We start from the raw sequence: 13029 nt of genomic DNA, 5'->3' as shown, positions 1-13029 counted from the left end.
CGTGATCTATCACTGTTTTAAACGGAGTGACCTGACCCTCCCAGGTTTCTTTTGCAACGTCTAACAGTCCGCGAGGACGTCGGGCGTACAATAACTCGAAAGGCGAGAATCCCGTGGAAGACTGGGGTACTTCCCTGATGGAAAAAAGCAAATACGGAAGTAAATAGTCCCAGTTCTTCCCATCCTTGTCTATTACCTTTCTCAGCATCTGCTTCAGAGTTTTATTGAACCGTTCGACCAACCCGTCTGTTTGAGGGTGATACACGGATGTGCGTAACGGTTCAATTTGTAACAATCGGCAGAGCTCCTTCATTACCCTGGACATAAAGGGGGTCCCCTGGTCGGTGAGTATCTGTTTTGGTATACCGACCCAACTGAACACATGCACCAGTTCCTTGGCAATCGTCTTGGTGGCCGTGTTACGCAAAGGGATGGCCTCCGGGTAACGAGTGGCATAATCCAAGATGACCAGGATATGTTGGTGTCCACGTGCAGACCGTGGAAGGGGCCCAACTAAATCCATCCCAATCCTCTCAAACGGGACTTCAATAATAGGTAGGGGTACCAAAGGGCTACAGAACCGGGGCTTAGGTGCAGAGGCTTGGCAGTCAGGACAAGACTCACAATATACACGAATATCGTGATGCATGCCTGGCCAAACAAAACAGTGTAATATTCTTTCGGTGGTTTTCTGGACTCCCAGGTGACCTCCCATCACATGTCCGTGGGCCAGGTCCAGCACCTGCCGCCGGTAGGGTTTTGGCACAACTAATAGTTGCACCGTATCTTCCCCCTTTTTCTCTACCTGATAGAGTAAATCATTCTCCAGAACCATATAAGGATATGCCAGCCTAGAGCCAGGTTCTACGGGTACCCCATTTATCACTTTTACATTTGTCCTAGCCTGAGAAAGGGTAGGATCCTTTATTTGCTCGCTTTGGAAGTCATCTTTCTGAACTTCTAAATCCGGCAAACGGGGAGGTGGACGGCTGTCAGCCTCCTCCTCTTCCCCGGTCTCCTCCGTATCACCCGCCATGACTGAAAACGGGAACTGCAGGTCATTTCCCGCAGACTCTTCCCCCGAGTCTTCCGGGGAGACCTCTTCCCGGGGTTCGGGACCCACACGCGCCCTGGGAGAAGAATCATGTACACTATTACCCAAAGGCATCAACTGATTCTCCCACAATTGCCAGAAGTGGGGAAAATCCCGGCCCAGGATAACATCATGCAATAACGCCGGGACGAGTCCCACTTTATGTTGCACAGACCCATAGGAAGTTGTAATGCATATGACCGTGGTGAGGTACGAACAGGTGTCTCCATGCACACACGTTACAGAAAATTTGTCTGATGGTCCAGTCGGGGCTGACACCAGACTGGCCTTCACCAGAGTCACCACACTTCCCGAGTCTAACAATGCCACCACATTTTTGCCATCAACAGTTAAATCACACAAGTGTTTTTCCACATCCTTTTGACCGGCATTCACACTCACTACCCGTGCAACCATAGACATGCGGTTTTTAGAGTCTGTGACGTCGCACTGCATGGGTTCAGTAGTGAGCGGACAGTTCGCAGCAATATGTCCCATCTCTTGGCAGCGGAAACACATAACGGGCCCCTTGCTTAGACCATAGTTCGTTACTCTCGGCCTCGCAGTGCGGGCAGTCCCGTTTTCCTCCCCCACTGTCTTAGGGATTTTTCCATCTCCCCTACTCCCTGGAACAGTCTTACCGGTTCCCCATGGAGATGATGAAGAACGAGGTGGGGTAGCATCGTCTCGGAGTCCTTCCGCCACGGAGTAACGTTCAACCAGATCCACCAGTTGATCTGCCGTCGTAGGATTTCCATGGCTTACCCACTTCCTCAGGGCTGGCGGTAGAGCTCTCAGGTACTTGTCCATGATGACTCTTTGGATTATCTCTGGCGCTGTCAACACCTCGGGTTGTAGCCACTTCTTCGTCACGTGGATCAGGTCGAACATCTGTGACCGCGGTGGTTTATCCGGCTGATAAGTCCATTGATGCACTCTCTGTGCACGGACAGCGGTCGTCACTCCCAGCCGGGCCAAGATCTCGGCTTTCAATTTGTCAAAGTCCTGCGCGGCTTCAGGCTCTAAGTCATAATAAGCCTTTTGGGCCTCACCGGAAAGAAACGGGGCAATCAGGCCGGCCCATCGTGCCTTCGGCCATTTTTCTCGCACCGCCGTCCGTTCAAACGTGGTCAGGTATGCCTCGACGTCATCTTCGGTCGTCATTTTCTGCCAGTACCGACTCACGTGAATCACTCTCGACTCGGCTTCCAGGTTAAGCTCAGGTAAGCTTGCCAAGCGCTGCGCCACCTGCTGGAGAAGCGAACGATCGGTAACTGTCATGTCCACCAACTCCTTCAGCTGGGCCATCATCACCCGATTAGCTTCTTGCTGGACGGCGGTGGACTGTACCAGCGCTTTCACCACGTCCTCCATGCTCATGCTTGCAACGTGATGCCCGCGTTCTCCACCACAATGTGATAAAACACTCCGGGATCGCCTTTGCTGGGGTCAAAGGTCACGTGCATTCAGCATGAAAACTCAGGCGCAGAGCTGGGATTCGGGTGTAACTGACCCTGGGTCAGGTTTATTAACGGTGAAAGCAATGCAAAAGGAAATAAAACATAAAACAAATCCTTGCCTGTCCGGCACTAACTAAACAATGGACAACCTAACTACCAACTGGCGGGCTTCTCCCTTCCAGCCAAACCACAGTTGCAGTGGGCACTGCTTCCACTCACTTGTGTCTCTCACACAGACAGGCTCTCTGTGTTCCCAGGCTGAGACACTCACACAACCACCTTGCATCCTTTTATATCCACCTCCCATTATCCATTAGTAATCAGGTGTGATACTGACCAGACTAGGCCACATAGGAAAGGAATCTGGGCGAGATATACCTGCCCTCATCCGCTATTCCCACATGATTCTCACACAGCATACTCAGGACAAATAGCACAACTTTTAGGGTCCAATTTCACCTGTTACCCTTGGTAAAATAAAAATTTGGGGGCAAAAGATAATTTTTGCAAAACAAATATGATTTTTTATTTTTATGTTTCTACGTTATAAACTTCTGTGAATCACTTGGGGGTTCAAAGTGCTCACCACACATCTAGATAAGTTCTTTAGGGGATATAGTTTTCAAAATGAGGTCACTTGTGGGGGGTTTCCACTGTTTAGGCATATCAGGGGCTCTCCAAACAAAACATGGCATCCGATCTCAATTCCAGCCAATTCTTCATTGAAAAAGTCAAATGGCGCTCCTTCCCTTGCGAGATCTGCCGTGTGCCCAAAAAGTGGTTTACCCCACATATAGGGTATCGGCGTATTCAGGACAAAATGCACAACAAATTTTGTGGTTCATTTTCTCTTTTAACACTTGTGAAAATAACAAAAATTGGTTCTGAAGTAAATTTTTTGCAAAAAAGTTAAATGTTAATTTTTTCCTTCCACATTGCTTCAGTTCCTGTGAAGCACGTAAAGGATTAATAAACTTTTGGAATGTGGTTTTGAGCACCTTGAGGGGTCCAGTTTTTATAATGGTGTCACTTTGGGGGTATTTTCTGTCATGTACACCCCTCAAAATGACTTTAAATATGATGTGGTCCCTAAAAAAAAATGGTTTTGTAAATTTTGTTACAGAAATGAGAAATCGCTGGTCAACTTTTAACCCTTATAACGTCCTAACGAAACTAATTTTGTTTCCAAAATTGTGCTGATGTAAAATAGACATGTGGGAAATATTATTTATTAAGAAATTTGTATGACATATCTCACTGATTTAAAGGCCTAAAAATTTAAAGTTTGAAAATTGCTAAATTTTCGACATATTTCCGTTTTTTTTTTTCATAACCAAACACAAGTCATATCGAAAAAATTTTACCACTAACATGAAGTAAAATATGGATCCGTTAAAGTGTTCCAGAGTTATAACCTCATAAATTGACAGTGGTCAGAATTGTAAAAATTGGCCTGGTCATTAAGCTGCAAAATGGCTCTGTCACTAAGGGGTTAAAGGAAATGTTCACTCAGATACTGTAGCAGTCACAGGAAAACGTATTGTCTTATAATCTCTCAAAGAGACTGGGGAGCTCTAGCCAAATACTATAGCCCACTCCTTAACTCAGTTTGGCTTCAAGGCGAACTCTAGCTAAAAGCAGCTCTCACCCCTATTTCACATGTAGGCGTTGTTATATTGTTTCTACATTGTTGCAGCAAGTGCTTGTAATTTCCTTAAAAGCTATTTCCCCATGGCAGCAAGTAGGTGTTGGATGTTTGGTTGTAAACCTTTGGCATTGATGTTTGGACCAAAGACGGCATCCAGAATCTCCTAAATGGGCAGTGTCTTCTACTGTTGGGCGCCCACCCTTTTTGGCCTGAGATATTCCTGAATTTGCTTTGTTTGTTTCCAAAAACAGTTAGGAACTAAGCTGTTACAGGCCCATGGAGAGACGAGGGCCAACCTCAGTTGATCCTACCCCTTTTTCTACGAGGCTTGTGCAGAACTTCTATAAGAAAGTTGTAACGTGCTGGGTGGTGGAACCACTGTGCCGGGGCCCAAGGAAAGCCTGGAGGGGCGTAACTAGGAGCCTCAGCTAATTGGAGCTTGAATACATAGTGGCTGACGATACCTTGATCCCAAGAGAGACAAAGGAGGTGGATCAGGTGCTACACCAGAATTGACCTCGGGTAGATGGCAGCCGACTCCCTAGGAACGGGTAGCTAGGATGACCCATGGGAAGCTCCAGTATATGCAGGCAGGTGCTGTAGGAATGTGGGAACCACAGATTCAAACTGGACCTGCTGATGTACAGATGAGTGTTGGCAGGTGCAGCTGGACTGGCTGATGTATAGCTGAGCACTGGCAGGTACGGCAGGACCGAATGAGGTACAGATGAGCACTAGCAGGTGCGGCTGGACCAGCTTTTGCACTGGCAGGTGCAACAGGAGCGGCGGATGTGTAGAAGAGCACTTGCAGGTGCAGACAGGACTGGCTGACAGGCAGGCGGGCACAGCTGATAAACAGGCAGGCGGGCATGGCTGATAGACAGGCGGGCAAGCAAGGTTGATAGACAGGCAGGTATACAGAAATACGAGCACTAGGGCCGGAGAACTCAATGATAGAGGAGGTGCCTTAAATAGTAAGTGTCCTCCAACAGTTGGCTGGGGACACTATAGGAAGACGTGCGGCTCCTTGAAGAGAGGGGGAGTGTGCCTCTTAAGCACCTTGCTCAAGGCAGCAGCAAATCCGGAAGGAGAAGAAAGTGCAGGACCAGGGCCCTGGTGGTGAGAACGCTGGCGTCTCTGCCGGAGATGGGCAGAGACGCTGCCGCTACAAAAGCAAATATGGAAGCATACACCAGGCCCTTCTTTATAGGTGGCAAAATACAAACATCATAATTGGGACCCCTTCGTGACTCCTGTTTGGGCAAGACATATAGCCTTGTTCATCCTGGGCTGCCTGGTTGATTAGGTGAAGACTAACGAATCAAAAGGTGATAAGGTGAATGTATCTCTATATATTATGTTGGGTGACAAACCCGTTGGGTTCAGTAATGGTCGTTATTGGGTTGTCAGCAGCACCCCTTTTATGTAGGAGACGAAACTACTTGAGGAAGTTGTAACAATAGTTTTATCTGTGGATATAAAACAAAGATAACAAAGGAATGCTTAATGGTGGCAGGGTGTCTAATATAATTTAGTAGAATTACAATATAGGGACGGATAAAAGTAATATCCCTGCGACCAAGGAGATGGACCTAAGCGATAATATGTGGACAGTCAGAAAAATACAGGAAAAACAAAAGAGCAAAAGAAGCCGACCATAAAGGCCAAGGTGTTGTAGTGAGAATATTCAGTTTAAGTTAATCAGGTAAAAACAACAGAAAAAACATCAATGATTATAGTAAAGTAAAATTACTAAAAAAACAAGGATGCACACTCAGTAGAGTAAAAACAGTAGGGCTGGGTGAAAAAGTGCCGGAATGATATGCACAGCAAAAAACATTTAGTAAAATAACATAACAAGCAAAATGTGCAAAATATTTGCAAGTGAGTACACTGCTTATACAATATAACCTGAGTGTTACCAATGGGTCCATAGTCAATAAACAAGTGTGTAGCATTTGAGTGTCAGGGAACCAAGTAACAGCATACAACATAGACAGGGAGCGGAGTGTGCGGCTGCATGTATTTCTATGCTGGGTACTGAGTCCGAGACTCGTGCGAGTTTCTCGCAAGTGTGACCCCGGCCTAACACTTACTCAGATGATATTGCATAAACACTTTACTCACTGGCAAATATTTTGCACATAGAATCATAGAATCATAGAATCGCAGAGTTGGAAGGGACCTCCTGGGCCATCTTGTCCAACCCCCTGCTCAAAGCAGGATTCGCTAAATCATCCCAGTCAGATGTCTGTCCAGCCTCTGTTTGAAGACATCCATTGAAGGAGAACTCACCACTTCTCGTGGCAGCTTGTCCCACTCATTGATCACTCTAACTGTCAAAAAGTTTTTTCTAATATCTAATCTGTGTCTCCTTCCATTCAGTTTCATCCCATTGCTTCTAGTCTTTCCTTGTGCAAATGAGAATAAAGTTGATCCTTCTACAATGTGACAGCCCTTTAGATATTTGTAGACAGCTATTAAGTCTCCTCTCAGTCTTCTCTTTTGCAAACTAAACATTCCCAAATCCTGCAACCTTTCCTCATAAGACAGGGTTTGCAGACCGGTCACCATTCTGGTCGCTCTTTTCTGAACTTGCTCCAGTTTGTTGATGTCTTTTTTAAAATGTGGTGCCCAAAACTGGACACAATATTCCAGATGAGGTCTGACCAAAGAGGAGTAGAGGGAAATAATGACTTCACGTGATCTAGACTGTATGCTTCTGTTAATACATCCTAGAATTGCATTTGCCTTTTTTGCTGCTGCATCACACTGTTGACTCATATTCAGTCTGTGATCTATTAGTATACCCAAGTCTTTTTCACATGTGCTGTTGCTTAGCCCTATCCCTCCCATTCTGTATATGCTTTTTTCATTTTTATTGCCCAGATGTAGTACTTTGCCTTTTTCCCTGTTAAAAACCATTCTGTTAGTTGCTGCCCACTTCTCCAGTTTATTTATATCTTTTTGAATCCTCTCTCTCTCTTCTCTAGTATTAGCTATCTCTCCTAGCTTTGTGTCATCAGCAAATTTAATCAGTTTACACATTTTGCTTGTTATGTTATTTTACTAAACTTTTTGTGCTGTGCATATCATTCTGGCATTCTCAATACCATTTGATGATCCCCCACAGCCTCCATATAATATGAGCTTCCCCCTTACCGTGCAAATACAGTATGAGGGTCCCCCACAGTAGCCATATAGTATGATGGACCCCACAGCCCCCATATAATATGAGCTTCCCCCTCACCGCCCAAATACAGTATGAGGGTCCCCCACAGTAGCCATATAGTATGATGGTCCCTCACAGCCCCCATATAATATGTGCTTCCCCCTCACCGCCCAAATACAGTATGAGGGTCCCCCACAGTAGCCATATAGTATGATGGTCCCCCACAGCCTCCATATAATATGAGCTTCCCCCTTACCTCCCAAATACAGTATGAGGGTCCCCCACAGTAACTATATAGTATGATGGTCCCCCACAGCCCCCATATAATATGAGGGTCCCCCTCACAGCACCAATAGAGTATGATGGACCTATTTATAGTATGGTGGTCCCCCACAGCCACCATACAGTGTGATGGACCCCCTCGCAGGCCCAATACAGTATGATGAACCCATTTATAGAATGATGGCCCCCACAGCTCCCATATAGTATGATGGACCCCCTAATAGCATGTTGATCCCCCTCACAGCCACCATACAGTATGATGGACCCCCTTATACCGTGATGGTCCCCCTCACAGCCACCATATAGTATGATGGACCCCTTCACAGCCCCAATACTTTGTGATGGCCACTTCATAGTATTATGGACACCCACAGCTCATAAGAAAACAATTTTATACTCCCCTAAGGCCTCTTTCACACTTCAGTTTTTTACAATCAGTCACAATCCGCCAGGTTTTGATAAAAAACGGATCCGCAATTTTCTTTTGAGGACCCGTTTTTTTCCCCATTGACTTACATTATAGGCGGATTGTGACGGATTGTCGTCCGTTGCATCCGTTTTTTTGGCGGATCCGCCAAAAGTTGCTGTCCGTCACCATCCTCAAAGATTTCACAACGGAGCTTGCAACGTTTTTTTCTGTGGCGGATCCTCCAGAGACTGTCTCTCTCTCTCCTTTAATTCCTTTAAAATTCTTCATTTGTCGGATCCGTCAAAAAAAATGGACGGCTTGCATCCGTTGTCATCAGTACTAAAATGGATCCGCCATCCGTCCTTTTGGCGGATTTTGACTGATGCAAAAAACTGAAGTGTGAAAGAGGCCTAATCCAGCAGCTGCATCCACCACAGTTGCTACTTCCTGTTCTATTGCGTCTTGCAATAGACACCGGCTGCATCATGCAGGGACTTCATTGCGCCACCGACGTCACTCGTGTCGTGCCGGCCTTTAGCAGGCCATGGGCCAAAAGTATCCTTGTCCTGCCAGAGTAAATAACGGAACACTGAGCGGAGGCTCCATCAAAGCTGTTAACAATACCAGCATCCAGAGGACACCGATACCATTAACAGAGAGAAAATTGGGACCGGCCTACCAGACATTTTCCAGAATTGTCAGATGGCCAGTCCGGAAGTCCTTTACACTACAGCTTCATTAATTATAGCATAGTCTCGTGGAGTCTGAGGCAATCTGAAATTGATTCCTTTTTCAATATAATCTCAATTACATATTATAATTACTTTTTGACCTTCCTCCATGCTTTACACTGCAGCAGAGTTGAGCACAATTAATATCAGGAACTGCAGCTTTTCTGCATTGCTTATTGGAGTCTGGGTAATTTGTAATTCACTCCATATCTCATTGGTCTTTAGTCTTGTGATTCTTTTTGACCATACTCCATGCTTTACATTGCAGTTCTGCTGCAGTTGAGCACAATTAATTTCAGGAACTGCAGGTTTTCTGCATTGCATATTGGAGTTTGAGGTAGTTTGTAATTCACTCTGTATCTCATTGGTCTTTAGTCTCCTGACTCTTTTTGACCATCCTCCATGCTTTATACTGCAACTTTCCATCATCAAAGCACAGCAAAGTTCTAGGACTCTAACATTGTCCATTGTAGTTTTTGGACTCATCAGCCGAAGAGAATGATGGGTCCAAAAACTACAGGATTAATGAGTATATCTCTTGTAACAGTGTTAATGTGATCTATTATGCCACATGTGGGTGTCCTTTGATCTATGTAGGGTTAACCTCAAGGGAATTGCGGGTACGTGTTAGGGAGCACGTTCGCGACATCATTGCTGCTAGAAAAGTAGAGAATGACATCGATCTTAAAACGATCCCTCGACATTTCAAGGCTGTGCATAATTGCGACCCATCTGAGTTTTTGGTAAGGGGGATTGAGATGGTACACACAGGGATAAGAGGTGGTAATATCAAGAAATTACTCGCTCTGCGAGAAATAAAATGGTACCATGAAACCTGTCGGTCTCAATGAGTCCTTGAATTGTGGCCCTTTTTTGTAGTATCCTGTGTTAGCACCTAATTTTCTCCCATTCTTTTAAAGTTTTTAGTGGTGTGTGGGGGGTTTTCTTTTATTAATTTTTGTGTTTTCTTTTATTTAGTGTTCGTTTTCATCACGTGTCAATGACCACATATGCTATAATGAAATGATGGACTGTTTGAGTAAGATCCTAAGAATTGGGGATCATAGGAAATAACCATCTGGATATATCGATTCGGGCCCACTATGATCCACTGACATCGTGATTGTGAATTTACTTGTATTGCTAATTTGCCTTTGTTAATCTGTTTTTGTGAAATTGTCAATGTTTGTCCTGATAATAATGGTAATGGATTATTATGATATACTCCTGTGGTCAAGTGACAATATGTACATATTATATGGATTGAGGACCACTTGAAAAAATCAGGACGATATATTTAGGGGATTCTGTCATTATCAGTATCTCCATATCGCCTGTAAATGATTATTATTAGGTGTTCACGGGATTTTGTTATTCTTTATCTATTGCATATTTATTGGTATTCATATATTGTTTCGTTTTTTGATTATTTGATCTAATTAATGCAATATGTTTGGGGAATTTCGTTGTGACCAAATTCTTATATGCATTGCAGGCTATGGTAATAGTTGCTCTAAAGTATTTAAGGAATTGGGCCCACACTTATCCATCTTATATTTTGGAGGGCATCCCCAATTTTATTGGAATATACTAGTGACAGTCCTATTATGATCTGTTCTTTTCATTTTTTCTTTTTAAATTTGCATTGTCACATTTCTCTGCCTGGACCCCATGTTGTTACTGAATGCCCGGCGCTGATGTAGTGCGCCTGTGTCGCTCGTCCGGCTTCATCTGGCCTTGGTCATCCGGCACGGCCCGGGTCGACATGTGACTGGGGACATTTTTGTCCGCGCTCGCCTGCTGACAGGGCGCCGCCGGGTGTCGGGGCTTGGGGATGCCGGGGTCCGGCGCATGCGCCAACAATACACAGTGCTACGTGAACAGGCCAGCTGATGATCACATGATTAATTACCAGACGGATATAGGGTCCTGTGCAGCGTCTCACAACACTTCCCCTCGATAAAGCTATGGTGTAGTAGCGAAACGCACGTCGGGGTGTCCCGGGTAGCCGCCGCTGTGCTAACTATGTGAGTACCTGTCTCTCCTCTCCCCTCTTTCATGATCATTTCATTATTGTGTCACTGGGTTGTGGAACATTATGCATATAGGTCATATGGCTGGCCGAGTCTCATTGAATGGTTATGTGGCTCTTGACTTGCAATGATCATGGTTTAAACCCTTTGTGCTCTTTTCTCTAATTATGGGATACTTATGATTCATCAGAGGGCTTCTTGGTGTTACTTCACAGGGTCGTGCTATATATTCCGGATTTACTGGTGTCTATACATTGTATATGTTTCTAATGCTGTTTTTAATTTTTTGTACACATCAATAAAGATCGTTCATGTTTTTATACTATACTCTGGTCCATCTCCTCACTGCTGCTCAAGCTTAAACTACTACTCTGCTCATCCCCTATGCTTTATACTGCATCTCTTCTTACCGGGAAGTCAGTGCAGGATGGACCTATTTCCTTTGTAGTAAGGAGAGAAAGATTATAAACTACAAGCAAATAAAATTTCAGAGAAAATGAAAAAGTAAATTATCAGTAAGGTGCCGCACATGGAGGACCCTCGTAAGGGGGCTGGGGGTCCTACTCATCCTGACCCTGTGTCCTGCTTTGCTGCCATCTTTACACTTATTTCCTGGAGCTCCTCATTATTCATGTAGTCTGCAGTAAATGCTTATTATGCAGGAGCCGTGGAAGGCGCCGCTGATTGCTTTTGGCTATTACAGTTCATTAATGCCAGCCACGCTGTGCACCCCCACGGTGGGCCCTTACATTGTCAGCCCACCCTGACATAGGGTAGACCCCAGGAGGCACACGGAGCAGAGACGGCTATCACAACGAGTTAGCCATGCCCTGCTGCCTTGGCGGATTATGAAATTCATTAGGGTCACCTTAGGACGAGAATACCAAAGTAGGGGGACCACCCACAACAAAGGCTCGGAGCCCGAGGGGGTCTACACACGGAGACCATGAGATAATTGTGCAGATAGGAACATTACGTTCTCTGGATTTCCTAATTAATCCGTAGATCAGACGGCACAATGGCCGCAAAATGAAACGAGCCGATCCTCATGCACAATTAGCACCAGCCCGATTCTCAACTCTCAACTCTCTGCTCTCAGTCCATTTAGGAACGATATATTTGCATAAGTTACTGCGCCTCCTTCCATCGCCCCATAATTTGATCTCCAGGAATGGTGTCTATATTAATGTCCTCCCAGAACGTCTTACAATAATTCCCCAGTCTTATGTAGAATAAAAGAAACTTTCTGCTGCACTTTGTGCGTCTGCTTGCTGTCAGTGAATGGAAACATGCATTCTTTGCTTACATTCAGAGGTCTAAGTCTTCCCTGGATCCTGTTCACACAAGGACAAGGTTTCAACTGAAAAAAATCAGAACATTTTAATGAGTATAACTGTATTTCCACCATTACATATCGGCACATGTGCCTAACGAAAGCACAAAACACACCTCACAATGCCCTACTGCCTACCATGTTTGCATCCTGTATCTTTACTGGTGTACTTACTACATTTTCACAATCATATTGTTTAAGAATCATATTCTGTCAGCCTTCAATCACCACTAGGGGGAGGTCACTACATACTGCTGTGACTCCCATCCCTTCCTGCATCTCCCCTGGCTCACTATCCCATTTGATCGTATCACAGAAGACGAAGTCTCCAGACTCCTCTATTCTTCTCGTCCGACTACATGCACTACAGACCCCATTCCCTCACATCTCCTCCAGTCTCTCTCTCCAGTCGTCACAACTCACCTAACTACAATCTTTAATCTCTCCCTCTCCTCAGGCATTTTCCCATCCTCCTTCAAACACGCCATCGTTACTCCATTACTAAAGAAACCCGCTCTCGACCTATCCTGCACAAACAACTACAGACCAGTCTCCAATCTCCCCTTCATCTCTAAACTTTTGGAGCGCCTAGTTTACTCCCACCTTACCCGTTACCTCTCCACTCACTCCCTTCTAGACCCTTCACAGTCCGGCTTCCGCCCCCTACATTCGACGGAAACTGCACTCATCAAAGTGACCAATGACCTTCTGACAGCAAAACGTACCAGTGACCACTCTCTGCTCATTCTTCTTGACCTATCTGCAGCTTTCGATACTGTTGACCACCATCTCCTAGTCTCTAGGCTCCAGTCACTAGGCATTAAGGACACTGCTCTCTCCTGGTTCTCTTCCTATCTCTCTGACCGCT

General features: G+C 45.2%; 1 long non-coding RNA gene across 1 annotated transcript in view; it reads left to right on the top strand.

Moving 5' to 3' along the window:
• The window catches only part of LOC141085266 (uncharacterized), an 80336-nt gene extending 69183 nt beyond the window's left edge, over positions 1 to 11153 (top strand). Inside the window, exon 3 of the long non-coding RNA XR_012231257.1 lies at positions 9774 to 11153. This is a non-coding gene — a long non-coding RNA (uncharacterized lncRNA). The remainder of the gene's footprint in view (positions 1 to 9773) is intronic.
• Positions 11154 to 13029: the final 1876 nt, after the last annotated feature.

The sequence above is a fragment of the Dendrobates tinctorius genome, unplaced genomic scaffold, assembly GCF_039654945.1.
Source record: "Dendrobates tinctorius isolate UK_male_01 unplaced genomic scaffold, ASM3965494v1 ptg000028l, whole genome shotgun sequence".
NCBI lineage: Eukaryota > Metazoa > Chordata > Amphibia > Anura > Dendrobatidae > Dendrobates > Dendrobates tinctorius.
Note: the sequence above shows the minus strand (reverse complement) of the source record. Positions and strands in the feature narration are given on the sequence as shown.